Genomic DNA, 21,469 nt, shown 5'->3' with positions numbered 1-21,469 from the left:
CACATGGATGCCCTATGAAAATCTTTCTATATACAGTTGTGTGGTCAGTGTTGTTACGTAATTTGCACAGGCAGCATTGATATTTCCTTTTCTCATGATTGGGAATCATTAGAGTACTAATATATTGTACTGAAGTAAGAGCTTTAAGCCATCCCAGATTAGGACATTAAAAAAAAAAAAAATCAGTTAACAGTGTTTTAAAAATCCTTGTAGTTAGCTGTTTTTATTCATTCTTTCTTTCTTGCCTATTTCATTCTCTCTTTTAAACCTCCATTTACAGTCATTGACTTAAGGGGAAAGCCATATATACTGAAAATTAAAACCTGAGTGGTAGAGGCACACACCTTTAGTCCCAGCACTTGGGAGGCAGAGGCACGTAGATATCTGAGTTCAAGGTCAGCCTGATCAACAAAGTGAGTTCCACGACAGCCAGGGCTACACACACACACACACACACAAAAAAAAAAAAAAAAAAAAAAAAGGAGGGTAAGAGGGAAATTAAGAGTAAATGGCTGGGGAATGTGTATTAATGTATGGGGTATGATACATGGGCTTTGTAGTACTCTTTCTGGGAGTATAGTTTTGTTTGGTTTGTAAGTTTCTCTGAATGAACTGTTTTGTCTACCACCAATGTTTCCTATCTGCCTGAGTTTCCTTTAATGATCAACAGTGATACAAAGCCTTTGTAAAATGCTTCCACATACATTAAATTGATTTCTCATGATCCTGAGAGATTGGTGGGACATTTATTATTGTATTTTTTCAGATAAGAAAATTAAGGCATAATTGAATCTTAGAGGTTACAAATCTCCTAGGGAGGTTTGTCCATTCCTTGTGCCTGTGCCTCAATAGCCCAGTTCCATGGGTTTGGGCAGGATACAGAAAGATGTTTTGGAAAAAGTCATCAGTCTCTCAGACCTTCCTCTACACTTTTCTGTCATCCACCTCTGCTCCTACTGGGAGTCACCAAGCTAAGCTTTTATGACCCATATGTAATTTACTGTGCTACCTCCACCCACATGTTACAGAAAACCCAACAAACGGTGCCTGAGATTCAGCGGTCCCCATAATTGCCTGGTGTGGAGGTTGGATAATGTTCTTCCTGTGTTACTACTATACATGGGGAAAGGGACTTAATGTGATTAGGTTACAGTTCTTGAGATGGGGCACTGCTATGGATTATATATAGTTGTGCGTTTGTAACCATGGGAGTATTTATAAGGAGAAGGCTGAGGAAATGAGGTAACAAATAGTGGTTGAACAATGTGCTTTGAAGCTGCAAGAAGTGGACAGGAGCCCAGGAATGTAGGCAGCACCTCAAAGTTAGAAAAGACAAGGAAATAGAGAAATGCAGCCCTCTTAACGCTTTGGCTTATAAGGTCCTCCACAACATGCCCTCTGTGAACCCAACCCAACACCCCTCACCTCTACCTCCTCATCCTCCTGCCTGTGAGGCCTGCTTGCATTTGATGTTCTCTCTTTAGCAAACCCTTCTGCCTGAGAGTTGCTTGGCCTGCAGCCTCACTTCCTGCAGGTCCTGACTCAATGTCGTCTGTTTAGCTTTAGTCTATTTTCTCATGTTCCTAGCTTCTGTGACCTAGGACATATAGTGGGCATTAAATCCACATTTGTTGAGTATATGCAGAACTCTGGTTAATTTAGTAGGACAAATTGCTAGAAGTGAAATCTCTGCATTACAGATATGAACATTTAAAAAGGTTCTTGGTGCACGTGACCAAAACCGTGTTCTGCTCGAGGTCAAATCAATTTATATCCCATCAGCAAATATGAAACAACCCTGCCCACTTTATACTCATCACTTATAAACAACCCCAGCCAGCCTGATACATGGAAATTCTATTTCTTTTAAAATTTATATGGCTTTTATTAGGTGAATTTGTATTTTTATGTATTTATTAGCTTCTGCCTTTTGCTCCTTCTTCTAATGGCAACTTGGTTTCAGTGTTTTTCTAATTTTTTTTTTCCGAGACAGGGTTTCTCCGTGGGTTTGGAAGCTGTCCTGGAACTAGCTCTTGTAGACCAGGCTGGTCTCGAACTCACAGAGATCCACCTGCCTCTGCCTCCCTAGTGCTGGGATTAAAGGCATGCGCCACCACCTCCCGGCAAGTGTTTTTCTAATTTAATGCTGATGTTTTCCTAGATGATTTGTAGAATCTAAAGGCTAGTCTTTGTTGTCTGTGTTGCAAATATTTTTCCTAGTTTGTCTTTTTTTTTTCAATTTTTCCTATGTATTCGAATTTTTAAATGTGGTCATTTTATCTTTTTTCCCCTGTTTATTTGGAAAGTTTTTATCTAGTCCTGAAATCAACTTTTCACCTGTGATTTCTTCCAACTTTTCTTATGTTTATGGTTTTTTTTTTTTTTTTTTGATTGTTTGTTTGTTTGAGATAAGTTTTCTCTCTGTAACAGCTCTGACTGTCCTGGAAGTGGCTCTGTAGACCAGGCTGGCCTTGAACTCAAACTCACTGAAATCTGCCTGCCTCTGCCTCCCCAGTGCTGGGACTAAAGGCATGTGCCACCACTGCTCAGCTTTTGTTTATGACTCTTAATGTTATTTTAATCTCTGGTATGTTGCTTGTTGTGTGGAAGAGGAATGCCATGTTCACTTTCCTCCCATGGCCACAGTGCATGTGTCGTCAATAACACCTTCTAGAAAATACTAAGCCTTTGTAGTTTACAGGGCTGTTTCATGTATTCAATTCAGATTCACTTCATTTCTTATACACCAGAACCCAACCCTCAATTACTATAGCTTTTAGAGTTTGGACTCCTTTCAAAAAAAAAAAAAAAATTAAGAGGCCGGAGAGATAGCTCACTCAGTGTTAAGAACACTTGTTGCTCTTGCAGAGGTCTTGGCTTTATCCCCAGAACCTGTATGGTGGCTCACAACCATTAATCTCTCCAGTTCTAAGGGATCCAGTGCCTTCCTCTGACTTCTGTGACACCAAGCACTCACATGGGGTGCTACACGAAGGTCAAACACTCATATACATAAAATAAAAATAAATCTAAAACAATCTTTTCAAAATTTATTTTTAAGACAGGTGTGGCCAGGCCTGGTCTCCAGAGTGAGTGCCAGGAAGGATCCAAAGCTACACAGAGAAACCCTGTCTCGAAAAACCAAACAAACAAACAAAAAAAAGACAGGTGTGGCCAGGCAGTGGAGGCACACGCCTTTAATATTAGCACTCAGGAGGCAGAGGCAGGCAGATCTCTACAAGTTCGAGGCCAGCCTGGTCTACAGTGTTAGTTCCAGGACAGCCAGGGCTACACAGAGAAACCCTGTCTTGATGTGTGATGGTGCATGACTTTAATCCCAGAACTCCAGAGGAAGAAGCAGGAAGATAGATCTCTGTGAGGTCTACACCAGCTTGATCTACATGGTAAATTCCCCAGGGCAGCCAGAGCTACATGGCTAAGACCCTGTCTCATCTGTTGGTTCTAAGTAAATTCTAAGATCATTCTGTCAAGTTTAGGAATAGTTGTAGATTTAATGTCTTAAATTTAAAATCAGATCTTGCCATCCTGCCATGGAAAATCGCTTCTTGACTCCTCCTCGCCTTCAAGGCTCTGCTCCAATTGATCTCTTTGATGTTTGGCATTGCCACTCTCTCCTAGAATTTAACCACTAGTACATGCTGGTGTCCTGCTTTTTTTTCCACCTCCCTGTCTTTGCTTCAGCCTCTCCATCTGCTTGTAGTGACCTTGATTGATGTCCTTGTCTGGCTGCCCTAAAATCAATCATTGTCTCAGTGCCTACCAACCCAGCTTAGTGACCTCTCACTTGTGTTGATTGTTAAATTGTGCAAGGTTCAGTCACCATGTGACCTACTGTGCCACAGTGGGGTAGTCTTTCCTGAGAGCCCTGTAGAAGCATCTCTTGTATTTTCTTGTTCTAGGTTTTTGGTTGTGTTGTTTTTTGTTTGTGTGGTGGTACTGGGAATTAAACCCAGGTCCTCAGGCATGCTAGGGAAGAGGTTTATTTGGTTGGTTGGTTGGTTGTTGGTTGGCTTTGGGTTTTGGTTTTTGAAGACAGGGTTTCTCTTTGTAGCAGTTCTAGCTGTCCTGGAACTCACTCTAGACCAGGCTGGCCTCAAACTCAGAGATCTTCCTGCCCCCGCCTCCCAAGTGCTGGGATTAAAGGTGTGCACTAGCACTGCCATCACCAGCATTGTTTATGCAAGAGTTTTTCCACTGAGCCTTCGGCCCTCCCTTCATTTTTTATGTTTAGTGACTACCATGCTACCATCAGATGGTTTGTGATATGACTGGATTAGAGGAAAACATTCAACCAGAAATTTGAAAATAGATTGTTGCAGCAACCAATGTGGAAGATAAATTAGGGGATCGACTAAGTTTGTGATGTGAGAAATAGGATGTGTTTGGAAATCAGTAAGAGGAAAACTTTGAGGTTTGTGCCTGGTGAGTATGAGTGTGAGGGGATGATTATTTGAAACCCCAGTTTCCAACCTAAACACTAAGTGAGTATTTAAGAAGGATATGATTAGGCCAATTTTACTTATAGCATTTCATTATTTGGGGATGGAGGCAAGGCAGGTGTATACATGGTGTGTGTGGAGGTCAGAAGACAACCTATGGGATTCTGGGGATGGAACTGAGGTCATCAGGCGACTAAGTCATCTCACCATCTCCTAGGCAATTTTGGTTGTGCTGTGAGTTGGAGATGCCTTTATGATAACCAGTGGAGATATCTGATATGCAAGGGAATGTAAATAGGCTAATTGTATATCGTTACTGCTCAAAGAAGCACTCAGATTGGAACAAGATGCTATTAGTAATTATGGTGAATTAACAAACTTATGCCAGGAATGACCCTGATTTGACCTGGGATGTACTTGTGGTCTTCCCACATTAAAAAGGAGAAAGAAAAAAAAAGGGAAAAGTCAAACCTAGAGTTCATAGATGAGTCATTAGTATATAGGGCCCTGAGAGTGGGCACAGTTGCCCAGCAAGGGTTTACAGAATGAGAATAAGAAAAAAGAGACAAAGACAAAACCCTAGCAAGTACGTTTATTGGTTATCAACCTGGAAAAGTTTTCCTCAAAATTCTCATGCCAAAATTTTCCTTATAGTTGAGTATCCTAACTAACCATCCCTGTTGCTTACTCCCAGTGCATACTTCCCTTTGACCCCAGACTGCATCCAGAGATTATTGGAGGGTGCTTTGTTTGGTTTTAATTCTAGATGCTGTGGGTAGCTCAGTGGTAGGGCACTTGCCCAATATGCACAGTGGCCTGGGTTTGATCTGCAGCCTAGGGGAGAAGATCTAGAGCTGCGGGTTTACAACAAGGCTGGAGGAGGAGGAAGGAGCAGATGGGAAGAGCTGGGAGAACCAATGGGAGGTGGGCAGTGACAACAGTGCTACTTACACTGCAGGTGACAAGAAGTGTCACTTGGCCGTGGCATTTAGAAGACTCCTTGACCTTGTTTCTGAGGTGGCCAGTACACTTATCTTGGAGCAGAAGACAAAGCTGTGAAGGGGAAAGACAGGAAGGGCCACCTACGCCCATCTAAGTACAACCTTAATGTGTGAAAGGGTTCCTGTTTTTTGTTTTGTTTTGTTTTGTTTTTTGTTTTTTGTTTTTTTTTCCTGAGACAAGTTTCTCTGCTTAACAGCCCTGCTGCCCTGGAACTCACTCTGTAGACCAGGCTGTCCTCAAACTCACAGAGATCCTCCTGCCTCTGCCTCTGCCTCCCGAGTGCTGTGATAAAAGGCATGCGCCACCACAGCCCGCTGATGCCTCTTTGTCTTAAGTAAAGATTGAGCTTGAGTTTGTTGACTACTAGAAGAGATTAAGTGGAAAAGAACAGACTGGGTGAAAAGGGATGTAAGAAGTGCCAGTCTGCAGTCAGCTACCTGTCGGGTGCCTGCAGAGTGGTTGAGCATAACAGTTGATTCCAGGAAGAAAAGAAAAAGGAGGGCACGGTCTAGGTGTCTTTCTGTTTGGTTGGCTTGAAATCTGAGTTTTTCCTCTTTCTCTTAAGACTCAAGATGGACACCTTGAAAAAGAATATTAATGTGTCTTTTGGTTGCATTGTTTTGTTGAAATGCCGTTGGTAAAATGTTGATAATCCATTAACCTGGATTTATGGGCTGATATTATTCATCCTTACTAAAAGGGATAGAAACAAACAGTTCAGGTGAGCACATTACCTTTTTTTTTTTTTTTTTTTTTGTGTGTGTGTGTGTGTGTGTGTGTTATCATATAAATTGGGTGGGAAACAGGGATTTTGTTGTTTGTTGGTTGGTTTTGGATTACTTTCTCCATCTGTAGGTCTAACTGAGCCTGAACTCATGATCTTTCTGCTTCATCTTCCCAGGCACTAGGATTACAAATGTGTCTTAGTTATGGTTTCTATTGCTGTGGTGAAACACCATGACCCAAAAGGGTTTATTTGGCTTACACTTTCATATTACAGTCCCTCTTTGGAAGAAGTCACTACAAGGACTCAAAACAGGGCAGGATCCTGGAGGCAGGAGCTGATGCAGAGGCCAGGGAGGGGTGCAGCCTCTGGCTTGCTCCCCATGGTTTTCTCAATCTCTTAGAGAACCCAGGACCACCACAATGGACTGGGACCTCCCCCATCAATCACTGATTAAGAAAATGGGCCACAGGCTTGTCTACAACCTGATCTTACCGAGGCATTTTCTCAGTGGAGGTTTTCTCCTGCCAGATGACTCTAGCCTGTGTAGAGTTGACATAAAATTAGCCAGCACAAAATGTGTACCATCATGCCTGGTGAAAAAGTGAATTGTTTGTTTGTTTGTTTGTTTGTTTGTTTGAGACAGGGTTTCTCTGTGTAGTCATGGTTGTCCTGAAACTCACACAGGCCTTGATCTCAAGGATTGACCTTCCTCTGCCTTCTTAAAGGCATGTACCACCATAGCCTAGCTGAAAAAGTGAATTTTTGTTTTTGTTTTTTTGTTTTGTTTGTTTTGTTTCTCAAGACAGGGTTTCTCTGTATTGCTTTGGAGGTTGTCCTGGAACTCGCTCTGTAGACAGGCTGGCCTCAAACTCACAGAGATCCACCTGCCTCTGCCTCCTGAGTGCTGGGATTAAAGGCACCACTTGGCAAAAAAGTGAATTTTTAAGGAAAAGCATTTTTTTAGAAGCCCCATTAAAACAAGGCAAGAACATTAAAATTAAAAAAAAAAAAACTAACAAAAACCCCCAAAACTGCCTTGTTTTCTAGCATGCTGTCTCACAGTGAGAAGTTTTTATCCGTTCACTTCCTCAGAGGGAAGAAAGCAAGGACACCAGCAAGAGAATAAAGTGTTTCATAGCTCTGGAAAGGCTTCAGCACACTGAAAAGTGGGGATCTCAGGCATAATGTGCCATGAACAAAAGGCTGTTGTGAAATGTGTGCAAGAGTTAGTGAGAGTTTGTATTCTGCCCCTTTTTTTCTGTGGGAGTTATTTCCTGTTGTTGACTAAAGTTCTTTATTTAGACCCACCTAGCTTCAGATGCCTGCTAGCTTGCAGAGAGAAGTGTGTACTTAGAATATGCGCTTGTTTCAAGACAGTCTCTTTGAAAAAGACACACTATTCATACACTTCAACAGCATGGTGTGCACAAACATCAAGATCCTGAATTAACACGATCTTGTTTCCATTTTAAAACAGCAATTCGGATCTAGTGACATGCACCTGTAACCCCAGTCACTCCAGAGTCTGAGGCTGCAGGATAGCAAGATTGAGGCCAGCCTATACAACTCAGCAAGACTCTCTCGATACTGATACTAAAATTTAAAAGATAGTGAGAGTGAGAGAGATACAGCCCAGCAGTGAAGTGCTTGCCTGACATTTGTATGGCCCTTAGTCCAACTGGTACCACAAAATAAATAGATAGATAGATAGATAGATAGATAGATAGATAGATAGATAGATAGATAGATAGTCTGTGTATGCATATGTATTCATGTCCTAAGTAAGTTCTTTAGAGTTTTGAGGAGGTACCCAAACGGCCTTCAAATTTTGTGAGGAAGCTTGTAATCTTTCTGGCATGGTAGAAGTTAGCTAGCAATCAAGAAGTATGCCCAAACACAACTGTGAGCCCTGTTGGACAGCCTTCTCATTAAGAATTTTAGGTTACTTTTACATTGCAATTGTTCATTTTGAATCAGTCTTACTGTGTAACTCAGACCTTGAACTTGGTATCCTTATGTCTCTAATTTTCAGGTACTCAGATTACAGACATGTGACACCAGACTTATTGCTCAGCCTTTTATTAAGAATATATAATACCATTATAATATTATATAAATATATAATAATATTTTAGTATAGGGTAATACCTCAAAATTAATGAGAAGAATAAATTACTACTATAATCATGGGAGATAATGAATGCTTACAGTACATATGTCCGATATTTATTATTTTATTTTTATGTGTATGGGTGTTTGCCTGCATGTATGTCTGTGTACTAATGTATGCTTGAACCATCACATCAGTGCTGGTAACTGAACCTGGCTCTTCTATAAGAGCAACAAGTGTTCTTAACCACGAGCCATCTTTCTAGCCCCATGTCTAGTTGGGTATTTTTTTCTTTTTTTTTAGTTTTTTGAGACAGGGTTTTTCTGTGCCCTGGTTGTACTGTAACTCACTCTGTAGACCAGGCTGGCCTTGAACTCACAAATATCCACCTGCCTCTGCCTCCCGAGTGCTGGGATTAAAGTGGTCAGGCATCACTGCCCAGCCCAGTGTTTTTTTGTTTTGTTTTTGTTTTGTTTTGTTTTGTTTTTAGCAAACATTGGATACTGTAGATAAAAATCTCTTAAATTCTGCTTTGTGGGATTCATAAAGAAGAAAGCAAAGAAAATGGATTTCTTTAACCTAGTAAACTCTGAAACAGTAAATTAGAATTTTTAAATTGTAACACATTTATTTGATATTTTTAAAAGAAATTAAACTCTCTAGACAGTGTGTCTCTCCCCAATTCCATTGCCCCCCTCTCCTTACTAATGAACAGTGTTTTTATGAACTTTATTATCTGCTGTGTAGCTTGTATGGTTCCTACATGTGTACTTGTAAACAATATAGAACACACATTGAACACTGTTTTGTTTTGAGACAGGGTTTCACTGTATCCCTAGCTGTCCTGGAACTCACTGTGTGCACCAGGCTGGTCTTGAACTCACATAGACCCACCTCTACCTCTGTATTAAAGGTGTATGCCATCACTCCTGTTTGTTTTACCATCTTATTCAAGTGGTGTTACATTGTTGTCTTACAACCTGTTTTATTGTCTGCAGCTTTGAGATGTGCCCATATGTTGATATGTAGTATTAGCTCTTTGAAACCATTGGAGTTTTCAGGTGTATGGATTTGTCCTCATTTAGAGGAACCTTAATGTTGTTTCTAGTGTTTGACATTATAGGCAACATACACATCTTTCCTTCCTTCCTACCTTCCTTCCTTCCTTCCTACCTTCTTTCCTTCCTTCCTTCCTAACTTCCTCCCTCCCTCCCTCCCTTCCTGTCTGTCTGTCTTTTCTTTGTGTGTGGCTCCATGGTGATAAAAACAAATTTCTCTGGACTCTGGACATAACCCTTCTATGGCCTCCTCAAGAGAATTAAGCCCCAATACCATAAGGAATCCATTATGGTCTTGTCCTGTAGTTAAATATTTGCCAGAATATCACTGGTTTTATACCCTCCTCTGGAGACCTGAAGGTATGACCCCTAAATCATTTTCTATAGAACTTATTTTCCTATTGAACCCTAGTTAAGAAAGTCTTGTCTGTATATATGTAAGAGTGTGCCCTTCAGCTTATTACTGGATCATTTCAAATTTTTCCAGAGTGACCATACCCACTTATGTACTCATTAAGAATTTGTGAGATTTCCTCTTTAAAATATGTGTGTGTGTGTGTGTGTGTGTGTGTGTGTGTGTGTGTGTGTGTGTGTATGGTATGTATCTTGTATGTATGTTCACTTGTATTGGTGCATGTGTGGACTCGTGTGGAGACCTGAAGTTGAGGATCACTGTATTCCTAGATCACTTTCTAATTTGCGCATTGAGATAGGCCTCTCACCCAATTCAGAGCTTTTTTCTAGTCCAGCTGGTCTAGCTAGCCAGCTTGTTTTGGGTGTTGCCTATTCCATCTCTGCCTTTGAGGGCTGAGATTGTAGGCGATTGTCACACCTGCTCAGATTTACATGGGTTCAGAGGACCCAAACTCTGTGCCTCACATTTGTATAGCAAGTTTTATCCACCAGGTCACCTCCCCAATCCCACCACTTTTTTTTTTTTTTTTTTTTTAGTCAGGGTCTCAGTATGTAGCCCCGGCTGTCCCGGAATTCATTATGTAAATCAGGCTGGCCACAAATTTATAGAGATCCATCTTCCTCTACTGGAATTAAGGAAGTGTGCCACCACGCCTGACCCCTCCACCTTATTTTTTGAGAAAAGTTCTCACACTGAAACTGGAGCTCACTTTTGTCTAGACTAGCTGCCCAGCCAGAACCGGGGACACACCTGTCTAGAGACTCTCCAGTGCCAGGACTGCAGAAAGACAGAGGGGTCTGAGACATAGGTCTGTGCTTTACCCTCTGAGCTGTCTCCTCGGTTCGGGGTTCCTGAGTTTTGTCTTAATTGTTCATTAGATGATGGTTTTTATCAGTTTAAAAGCTTAGCCATTTATTTTTATAATTTGCATTTTTATTTTACTGGAGTTTCTAACTTTTCACGTGTTTATTAAACATTTGATCTCCTGTTTTATCCATTTTTCTATTGTATTTTTAATCTTTTAAAAAGCTAGCTCAAGCATTCTTTATGAGTTCTAAGTACTTTTGTTGAGTGTGTGAACTTCAACATATTATTGGATAATCTTTAGCTTGCTTTAACTTGTTAATAGTATATTTTGTTTAACAGATACTTGACTTTTTTGTTTGTTTTCTGAGACAGCATTTCTCTATGTAGTTCAGGCTGTCGTTAAGCTCACTCTGTAGACCAGGCCGGCCTTGAACTCACTGAGATCTGCCTGCCTCTGCTTCCCAAGTGCTGGTGTTACAGGTGTGTACCACCACCACCTGGCCAGATACTTAACTTTTAATGTAGTCAAAGTTATTGATTGTTTGTGCTTTGAGTATCTTCTTTTTTGGAGTTCTACATAAATGACTCAACCAAGGAGATGGGAGTGAAAGGACAGTTGAGACATGGACGTCAGTGATAATAGGGAGTGGCTACATCCAAAGTGGAACTGGAGGAAATTGGTGCTGTGGGGGTAACACCTCCAGAAAACACTGTGGGAATCAACGGCCTGATGGAGGGCCACGCAGAAGCAGCTGGGCTGGTAGAGAGATGGGCACTGCCAGACTGCAATGAGGAGTATCCAAGCCTTTCTCTCTCCCACCCAATGGCCTCCTGCTGCCTTCTTTGCTGAATCTAATGGCAAGGCAATTGGCAAGGCTCCATGTTAAGCAAGCACTCTACTCACTGAGCCATATCCCAACACAAAATTGAAAAAAAAATTGTTTTTTTTTTTTGCTTAAGTATTTGGTGGAAGGTACTAAACTCAAGGCCCCACATATTGCTCCAGCTCCTTGCCACAATAGTACACCCTGAGGCTGAAAATTGGAGCTTAAATTGGAGCTGCATCTAGTGTCCTCATGGGTTCAGGGGAGCATTTAGCATTTATATAGGGTAAAGTATTCTTGTCCATGAAATGGCATGGGTCTTCATTATGGACCCTTTCATCTGATAACTTGAGGAAGCCATTTATTCTCTTTACTTTCCATTTCTGGCTATGATGTGAAAATAGTAATTCTGAAGTCTTTATCCTCCTCGGTATTAATTTTCATCATTAAAACTAGAAAGCATAATGTTCAACAGCTTTAAGGTTATGACAAAGCTGAGTGGATTAAAGATAGATAGCAATTAGTTAAATTTTTTTCTAATCTTCTTTGTAATTTAGGCTTTAATTTCCTTTCAAAAAAAATAAAATAAAGACAGAATCTCACTGTGTAGCTCTGGCTGGCCTGGAACTCAGTATGTAAACCAGGCTGCCCTCGAATTCACAGTTCCCTGCCTCTGCCTCCTGAGAGCTGGGATCCAAAGCATGTACCACCACACCTGGGCTGGGCTTTAATGTCTTAAAGAAGTGATACAGAAACGGAAATGGTGCCAAACTCACCAAGGTTAGCCTCACAAATGCTGCTTTCCCAGGCTGGCCTTGAACTTGCAATGCTCCTGCCTCACTCTCCCTAGAGCCAGGGTTGAAGACATGTACCACCGTTGCCATTAGTCAAGCTGAATCCTGGCCTCTTAAGAAAATATTAGAGAGAGAGAGAGAGAGAGAGGGAGGGAGAGAGAGAGAGAGAGAGAGAGAGAGAGAGAGAGAGAGAGTGTGTGTGTGTGTGTGTGTGTGTGTGCTCTTTGTGTGTGCACGTGTAGGTTTCTGGGCCCAAATTCAGGTCATCAGGCTTTATGGTAAGTGCCTTTACCCACTGAGCCATTGCTCTGATCCTCACCTGTCACTTGTTAGTGAGCTTTTTTTTTTTTTTTTTTTTTTTTTTTTTTATGTAACTAAGTTTCTTTCTTTCTTTTTTCTTTTTGGTTTTTTTGAGACAGCCCTGGCTGTCCTGGAACTCACAGAGCTCCACCTGCCTCTGCCTCTGCCTCTGCCTCTGCCTCTTGAGTGCTGGAATTAAAGGCCTGAGCCACCAACGCCCGGCTTAATTTTGTTTTTTGTTTTTTGTTTTTTTGTTTTTTGTTTTTTTATTGGAGCTGACCTAGTATATAGTGACATATTTACTAAACAGACACCTTGGTACAAATTACATATCCCCCTAGACAGGCTTTGATTATACTTTCCTTATCAGTGGAACAGTTCTATATATGAAGTCTTACATCAAAAAAACTTGGACTAGTGAGATGGCTCAGCCTGGTGACCTGAGTTCAACCACAGTGAAAATCCACATTCTCTGAGCTGGGGGGGGAGGGGGGGAGGAAGCACGCCTTTAATCCCAGCCACCACCCCAGAGGCAGAGGCAGGCGAATCTTTGTGAGTTCAAGACCAGCCTGGTCAACAGATCAAGATTAAGTTCTAGGACAATCATGGCTGTTACACAGAGAAAGCATCTTGAAAATCAAACAACAAACAAACAAAACCAGAAAATCCAGAAAGACATACTCTGACCCCGCCACATGCACACGATGGCCCTCAACCACCCCACACGAAATAAATAAAATATGAAAGTTAATAAAGCTTTGATTTTGACTATGCTGGTCATTATTCACCTCTATGGAAGTGTCGTGTTGTCTTAGTACTATTTGAACAGAGTACAGGGTAGTAGCATGGTGGATGATGACCTCAGGGCCTGCTATTGTCCACTTGCCTTTCAACCTCTTTTTTTTTTTTTAATTTCTTTTATTAGTTCAAATTAGGAACAAGCTTGCTTCACATGTCAATCCCTTCTCCCTCTCCCACCCCTCCCCCCCAACATCCCACCTGTCCCTAGCCATCCCCCCTCCACTCCCCAGGCAGGGCAAGGCCCTCAAAAGGGGCTCCCCAAAGTCTTCCACATCATCCTGGGCCAGGCCTATGCCCTTCTCCATGTGTCCAGGTCAAGAGAGCATCCCTTCATGTGGGATGGGCTCTCAAAATCCCTTCTTCTTCTTCTTTTTTTTTTTTTTAAGACCTTACATATTTAATACAGTGTGTTACCTCTGTACAAATAGAAAAAAATTAAGTTCAACATTTCTAGACCAATATGGCTTTTATTTTTTGTACAATGCCAACTCAACACAGTAAACTGGGACACTTTTTTCCAAAGTTGACAGCACAGCTAAAGTTTCCAAAAATTCAAATTATATATGTATATATATATTTATATTTATATAAAAAGACCAATAATGGCAGTATGTTATGCATCAATAGCAGCAACAGCTTTTCCAGGTTCTGCAGTCATTTGAACAAAATTGTAGAGACATCCAGCACACTCCATTTAAAAAAAAAAAAAAATCCCAGAAAACAGCACAGTTCTGTTACTCTTGTGGTACTTGGCACCATTTTTTTCTTTTTAAATTAGCTTCTCAATCATCATCTGGAAGGAAACCATTCTGAGCAACATCATTAAAAACAGCTCTGATAAAGCACGGTCACTACTATGTATTATAAAGCAGATCCACATATGAGTGAGTACATATCATGTTTGTCTTTTTGTGATTGGGCCTTTCAATCTCTTTTTAAAAGGTGAAGTTGCATATAGATCATTTGCACTGTTTTTTTCTCCTTAAAGACAGTTTTTGCTGATAATTGCCCATTTAAGGAATTCCTTATGACCCAGGATTTCTAAAACAAACAAAAACGGTTTTGAAACAAGCATTTTTTTTTTAATCAAGATTCAATTTTTTGCTCACTATTTAAAACATATATGTAAGATTTGTCTGGCTAATCAATGACCATAATGTAGTGTTAGTGTCTGAGCTGCATGTTTCACTCTTCTCCCTGATTGATTTTATGTATTTCTGAAATTATAAATTTAGAACTTTCGATTTCAGGCGAAGAACTACTGTTGCTTATTTAATTTAATTTAATTTGGAGACAGGGTCTCATGTAGCCCAAACTCACTTTGAATTCATAGCTGAGGATGACTTGAACTTCTGATCCTCCTATTTCTCTCTGGCTCCCAAGTCCTGGGATCACAGGTACGTGCGTGCTTCCTCGTCCAGATGTTGGATAATTTTGAAACCTTCTCCTTTATTCTGGCAATAGGATAGTTTGCCGTTGTTTGTTCTCTTTTTCTGGTGGTGCTTATCTTAAGACAGTCTCTCTGTATGGCTGGGACTGGCCGGCCTCAAGTTTAGAGAGATGATCTGCTCCTACTGCCCCTGTCTGCCACATGCTGGGATGAGGGGTGCTGGAATCAGCGTGTGTGCTGGCTTTAGGCCTGTGCCACCAGACCCAGCTAGCAGCAGTCTAAACAACAATTCCACATCTATGACTAAAGATAACACTACGCTGGGATGGAGCTTATGGTGGAGAGCTTACCTCTTTAGCATGCATGAGGCCCTGGTTCAGTCCCTGGCAAGGCTGAAGATTTCCTGCTCACGTGTTTTTCCACAGTTCCTTTAAATAAGTCTTGAATTCTCAACTTCTCATATAGCTGTGGTTTAAAAATTATTTGAATATATCATTTATCTTATAAACATCATCATAGTCTTACTTGAAGGGCCTCCTTATCCACAAGTTTTTTGTTTTTTTGTTTTTTTGTTTTGTTTTGTTTTTTTTTTTTTCATTTGTTTGCTGTTGAGTCACTTGTGTTGCTCAGACTGGTCTTAAACTCCTGGGCTCAGTCTCCTCCTCCATCAAGTTTCCTGGTGGCTGAGACTATGGGTGTGCCCTACCACATCTGGCTTTCATGGATTGTTTGAAGATGATCCTAGATAGTTACTACAATGGATATGAAAAATATACTATACAAGATATAATTTAGTCTAGTTGATCCCATAAGTATGCTTGATTTTGAAATATAAGAGACATTTGGCATTAGAGTAATGCTTTTACAAAAATATTTTTTCTATCATCATTTAGGCAAGTTTTCTTTGCAGTTAAAATGACTGCTAATTTTTTGTTATTTTTTTTCCAGACAGAATCTCATTGTCTAGCTCTGACTGTTCTGTAACTCACAATGATGGGTCTGGCCTAAAATTTTTAGCCCATGTTTGGTTACTGGTATTTAATTTTTTTTAGGTTCATTTATTTTATTTTATGTGGATGGGTGCTTTGTCTGCACATATGTCTGTGTTCCACATGTGTGCCTGGTGCCTACTGAAGGCCAAAAGACTGCACTGGGTCACCTGGAACTGGAGTTACTGATGATTGTGGGTCAACATGTAGGTGCTGGGAATTGAACTCGGGCCTCCCTGAAGAGCAGCCAGTACTGTTGACCACTGAGCCACCTCTCTATCCCCCAAATGCTGTATTTGTTTATATGACATAATTGACACTTTCTTAGAGTAAGTGGGACGGGAACAGTCTTCATAAGGAAGCACAGAGTGGTAGAACAATAGCAGTAAATTGGTGTCTCTTTGTCAAGGTCATTCCCCAAATAGAAAGTCTGTACAGGTTAACTTTCATGAGTGTACTTTGTAAGACCAGTTAGTGTTTTAAAAAATAATTATTTATTTCTGTTTTATGTGAACTGGTGTTTGGCCTGCATTATGTCTGTGTGAGAATGCCAGATCCGCTGGAAAAGGAGTTACAGATGTTGTAAACTGCCATGTGGGTGCTGGGAATTGAACCTGGATCCTCTGGAAGAGCAGCCAATGCTCCTAACCACTGATCCATCTCTCTAGCACCCACCCACTCCCCATTAATTCTTTTAACTAGGTTCAACTTGAATGGTATAGTACAGAGATGCTGAAAAGTAGATATAAATACAATGATATATTACTAGTGATCTGTGGTTATGAAAATTTAAAAAAACTACATAAGCATTTGGGACACACACACACACACACACACACACACACACACACACAGAGGAAACAGAAAGACTAGGTCTTGGATCTGTAGTTCCTCATTTGGAAGGTGAGGTAGCAGGAACACATGAGCCCACAAGTTTGAAACTAGGCTGTGTATTTATAAATTTATATTTATAAAGGAATGACCCCTTAATTTCTCCAGTCATTCCTCTAGTACTTACCAAATACATACTTAGTGACCACTTCCTTTGCCACCTGCTGTCCTGGAGGCCAACAATGGGATGATAAAATGGCTAGTATATAGGCATATTGGAGATAAGTGAAGGGCTGGCAGGTAGGGTGATACTGCTTTTTGTTCTGTGGTTGGGGGGGTGTTTATTCTGTGAGTTAAAATAAGGCCAAGGATAGGAAGGGTTGGAGTTTTTGGTAAAAGAAAGAATTACTTTTATCTATATCCTAGTCTCTGCTTGGGTCTCAGTGATACGCAGTTTTTGGTACACACCAGTATCAGGCCATGCTCTGGATCCCTTTCCTCCATGGGAGACCTGGAGAGCTGCAACTGCCCTGTGTGTGACCCAAGGTGTGCTATGGAGACCAGCAAGTGGATCCATGTGAGAGGCATTGGAAAATGCCCTGCCTTTCTCCAGACTTCAAAACCAGAAGATGGCTTGAATCATTCTGGACATGAAAAGTTTTAAGGAACACTACCTACCAAAGAGAGCACATTATTACTGTTTATATTTCTACTTCCATTTAGAATTGTGTGAATGTAGACTTGGTTTTACATTCTTCTAGACAAGCTGAGCAAAGCATTGTATCACATTTTCAGCCCTAAAATTCCTCCTCAAGCACCAGAGTGAAGTTCCCTTTCAGAGACGCCTAGCTCCTAGAAAAGGCTCCAGAAACCAGAGTCCAAGGTGCAGAAGTCAGCTCAGTGCTGCCGAGGGCCGTCTGCCTCCCAGTGCTGGAGCCAAGGAGCTAGCCCCAGAGTTATCTCATATATTCCTGTTCTTGTTTCAGTACAGCCCATGCTAGTCTGAGATCTGTGACACAGCAGATTAAGACATTCAGATCAAAAGTCACAGATTGGACTGCCTTGGTGGCTCAGTGGATAGATGTACTTGCAGGCCTGTCAATTTGATCCCTGGATCCCATGATGAAAGAAGAAAACAGACTTCCAGAAGTTGTCCTCTGACCTCCACATGTGGGCAATCAAATACACACACTAAAAATGTTTAAGTCATGGATTAATCATAGCTCAATAATGGAGTTGTAGGTCTTTAGATTCTCTGTCCAGAGTCTTCGCCTCCCTCATTGGTTCCTAGGACAAGAAAAGCCTGGAGCTGGCCTTGTAACATCCTTTGGCATTCTGTGAGAGCTAGATGTCCTGAATGTGTGAGAAGAAAGCGTATTGCCCGCTAAGGCTTAGGTGGTGGTAGAAAGCAGTGTGTGGAGGCCAGCGGATAGTTCTGGATTGAGAAATGGAATACCTTTGGTTTTCCCCCTTCAAACCTCATCTTTAAGATTGTATTAAGATTTAGATACTGTCAGATTTTTAGGAAAGAAAAAGGCCTAATTGCTAATACAAGAATAAAGTGCCTGTGAGCCGAAGTGGTAGCCATTACACCTAAGTTTATAACAATGAGCTAACTTTTGGGGACAGATCCTTAGCTTGGGGCTATAGCTATGCTTGTGTGAATTGAAACTTGAGGGAGGAGCAGGAAAAAGAAGGCCTGACAAGGTGCAAGAGGTGGAATGAAGCTTGCAGTAGATTAGTTTGTCATTAGGGACAGGGAAGTCTTTCTCACACTGCACCATCTGTGTGAGATTAGCTGTCTCCTGACTTTCACATCCCATATGAAGGTAAGAGATGTGACTTGCAGAATTTTATTTTGAAAATCTATCCCATTTTCTGTTGTGGTAATTCTACAGTTGATATATTTTCCGTGAAAAGACATCTAGCCTAGCTTATTCTATACAGTGGTTTAATAATTGAAACAGGCAAGCTATGTGGAGAGACTCTGACTTTAAACAAAGAATCGGTCATTGTGTGTACTTCCCAAGCGCAGGGAAGGGAGTCTGAAGAGATGGTGCCACAGTTGAGAGCACTTGTTGCTCTTGTAGAGGACTCCAGTTTGGTTCCCAGCAGCACCACATGGCAGTTCACAGCCATCTGTGTGTAACTCCAGCTCCCGAGGACCCGGCACCCTTTTCTGGCTTCCACAGGACCAGGGTGTGCACAAGGTTCGTGGACATACATGCAGTCCTAACACCCTTACTCAGAAGTTTTTGTTTGTTTGTTTCTTTTTAAGTACAGGGAGGATCTTCCTTTATCTTTGAGTGTCTAGGACTAGGCAAGAATTGCCGTGCTGACCTCCATGGAATTCAGCCTGTGGAGAAGGAGCAGGAAGAGGTACCCGAGGCTGGACCTGACCACCTGGCAGCTGCAAGGCTGCCACTTCATACTTTGACGAGTTGGGCAAATATTCCAGCTTCTATAAGTCGGGAAAGTAAAATATAACGCCCGCACTGATAAGCTATCAAGCCTTCAAAAATACAACCTGGCCAGCTCCTCGATCGCCTCATCCCAGAAGCCACGATGAGCTGCTTTCCTCAGAACCCAGACTTTTACTAAGTACTCCAGGCAACCATGTGCTCATTCTGTGGGCACACAAAGATGTCATTCTCATTTTTGGCTCCTTTCTTTTGTACAGGACCACTGAATTTGGGAAGCCATTTGCTAGGAAACATCCAAGTGTCATAAAATCCTGTGTCTTTTTGTTCACTTCAATTCATGAATAACAGTTCCAATTCATTTAAAACTCTGCAGAACTAAATACCTCTGGCCTCCCACAAAGACATCACAGGAAGAGATTACTGCAGCTTCTATTTCAATGGCTGTTTCTTAAAGTGAGCACTGAAAGTATAAGTGAGTGGGTGGGTAGGGAGCTCTGAGTAGTTATGTTGTCTTCAAAGGCAGAACTCTAGAAATGAAAAATAGCTTAGCTCTCTAGCAAAACGTTTGAAAATTTTATGCCACCTAGGCATAAACCAAGCAAGACCTCATAGGGCCTCAAGGGTATACTTTTATTTGATGCCAGTTTTAAGTGCTATTATAATGACTTGCCAAAGAGATACACACTCAGCTTTTGATACTGGTTATACCTAATGAAACATCTGTATGAGATTTTGATGATGTCAAGGGTTCACTAAAAACAACAACAAAAACCCTTTTTACTTCCCTTTAAAAACCGATGTCTCCTTTACCATTTTGGCCTACATTATCACTATTATTATTTGAGACAGGTTCTCACTCTGTAGTCCTGACTGGCCTAGAAATGTCTATATATACCAGGCTAGCCATGAACTAAGAGACCTGCCTGCCTCTGCCTAACTAATGCAGGAATCCTACACCTGGCACTAAGTTTAATTTTGATAAGATCATCAATTTGATTGATAGCAAATCATTGCAGAACAGTTTGAGTTGGTCTAAATTTGTCTTGATGTTTAAGACCTTTATGTTAGGTCTTAAAGCTTTATCATCCTTAAATGCAACTAGTGTAGTGGACCATTAAACAGCAAAGTGGTCTGAGAAGAATTTACTGATTGGGGTGGCAGCCAAAAATTTAAGGTGCCCCGAATTACTTTTGTAATATCCTTATGCAGAATGTACATGTCATTTTTAAAGCAATCATAAATGTTCCAGTTGAGCTGTGCCTGGCCTCTTCTTGCTCTTAAATTCGAACCACTTAGACACATGCACCCCATACTAAGGACAATTGAAGTCCTCTGCTAAGTTTGGGTAGTTAAAAACATTAGGCCTTTTTTTTTGGTGGGGGGGGGATAATTTAAGGTTGTCAGCGTGAAACTTGTGGCAGAGGACGCTTCTGGCTCCTGGTGTTCTTCAAGCCTGAGCCTGATTTCCCTCTGGTTGGCTGCTGAGTCTCCCTACAGGATGCAACTCAGGTCTGTCCCGCACCAAAGATACTACTTGGTGACCCATTTCGACTGTCGAAACTTTTTCAGTCGCCAGCTCCAGATGGAGTTCTTGACCCCTCCCCCCCCATTCCGAAATCTCTGAGGGCTATTGGTGGACCCTACCCTCACGCCGACCGGCCCAAGTGGCCGAATAGCTCGGATGCCTGTCATATTTGTGGTCTTGCTCCTCTACGGACTGTGCCCGCGCTGCCGCCTTTGTCACCACCCGCTCCATCATCTGCCTGTTTTCCAGTGTGTAGGGGTTAGTAGTGGCAGTAGTGGCCCTTCGGCTGGAGCACCCCCGTTTCTTCCTCTCCTAGTTTCTTCCTCTCCTAGCCTTTGGTCCACAGAGCTGCCTGAAGAAGCTTGGTGCCTGCCTGCCTGCCTGCCCCTTCCTGAGCCTTCACCCGAGCGGAATCTGCATTTATGGTACCGCCCGTGGAGGGCGGGTCCGGGGCGGGTCCAGGCCAGCTGGAGGCGGGGCCTGCGGGGGCCAGGACCTGTGGAGCAGGGGCGGGCGGGGCCTGCGGCTTGAGGTGGGAGGGAGGCAGGGTGGGGCCTTGCTGCAGGGGCGGGGCTGCCAGGGCGGGGCCCGGCGAGGCGAGGGGCGGGGCCTACGAGGCCTGGCCGGAGCTCGCCGGAGGCTCGCTGGCGGACGTCACTCCCGCACGGCGAGTGCTGGAGCACGAGCCTTAGCTCGCTCTGCCTGGCGTCCCCTCCGCCCGCCTCCTGCTTCCTCCCGGCTGCCCGCCGCCTCCTCCACCATTGTATAATGTTCCCGACGCGCAGGCAGAGGACGCCGGGGTGGTAGCTCCGGCCTCTCCGCGCGCTCCCAGCCACCGTCGGCCCCGTGGCGGGGCGCCCCGCATGGAGCGGGCATAGCTTGAGGGGTGGGTGGAAACCCCTCCGATGCGTTAGCTCCGGGCGGACCTGCCTGTGGTGAGTTCCCGGCCGAGCTTAAGGCTCCCCCGGGTTGGGCTCCAGCGGGCGGGGGGCGGTGCTGGGCTGGGCCAGGCG

General features: G+C 42.5%; 1 protein-coding gene across 3 annotated transcripts in view; it reads left to right on the top strand.

Annotated features, from left to right (window-relative positions):
- Positions 1–21,469, top strand: part of Sertad2 (SERTA domain containing 2) — a 113,395-nt gene that overhangs the window by 70,549 nt on the left and 21,377 nt on the right. Inside the window, exon 1 of one of the 3 annotated variants that reach the window (XM_027388062.2) lies at positions 21,094–21,391. The exons of the other annotated variants lie outside the window; for them this stretch is intronic. The gene's annotated coding sequence lies outside the window, so the exon portion shown is untranslated. Of the gene's footprint in view, positions 1–21,093; positions 21,392–21,469 lie in introns of those variants that run through there. 3 annotated transcript variants of the gene reach the window in all.

Source organism: Cricetulus griseus (genome assembly GCF_003668045.3).
Source record: "Cricetulus griseus strain 17A/GY chromosome 1 unlocalized genomic scaffold, alternate assembly CriGri-PICRH-1.0 chr1_1, whole genome shotgun sequence".
NCBI classification, from domain to species: domain Eukaryota; kingdom Metazoa; phylum Chordata; class Mammalia; order Rodentia; family Cricetidae; genus Cricetulus; species Cricetulus griseus.
This window is presented reverse-complemented; position numbering and strand designations above follow the sequence as displayed.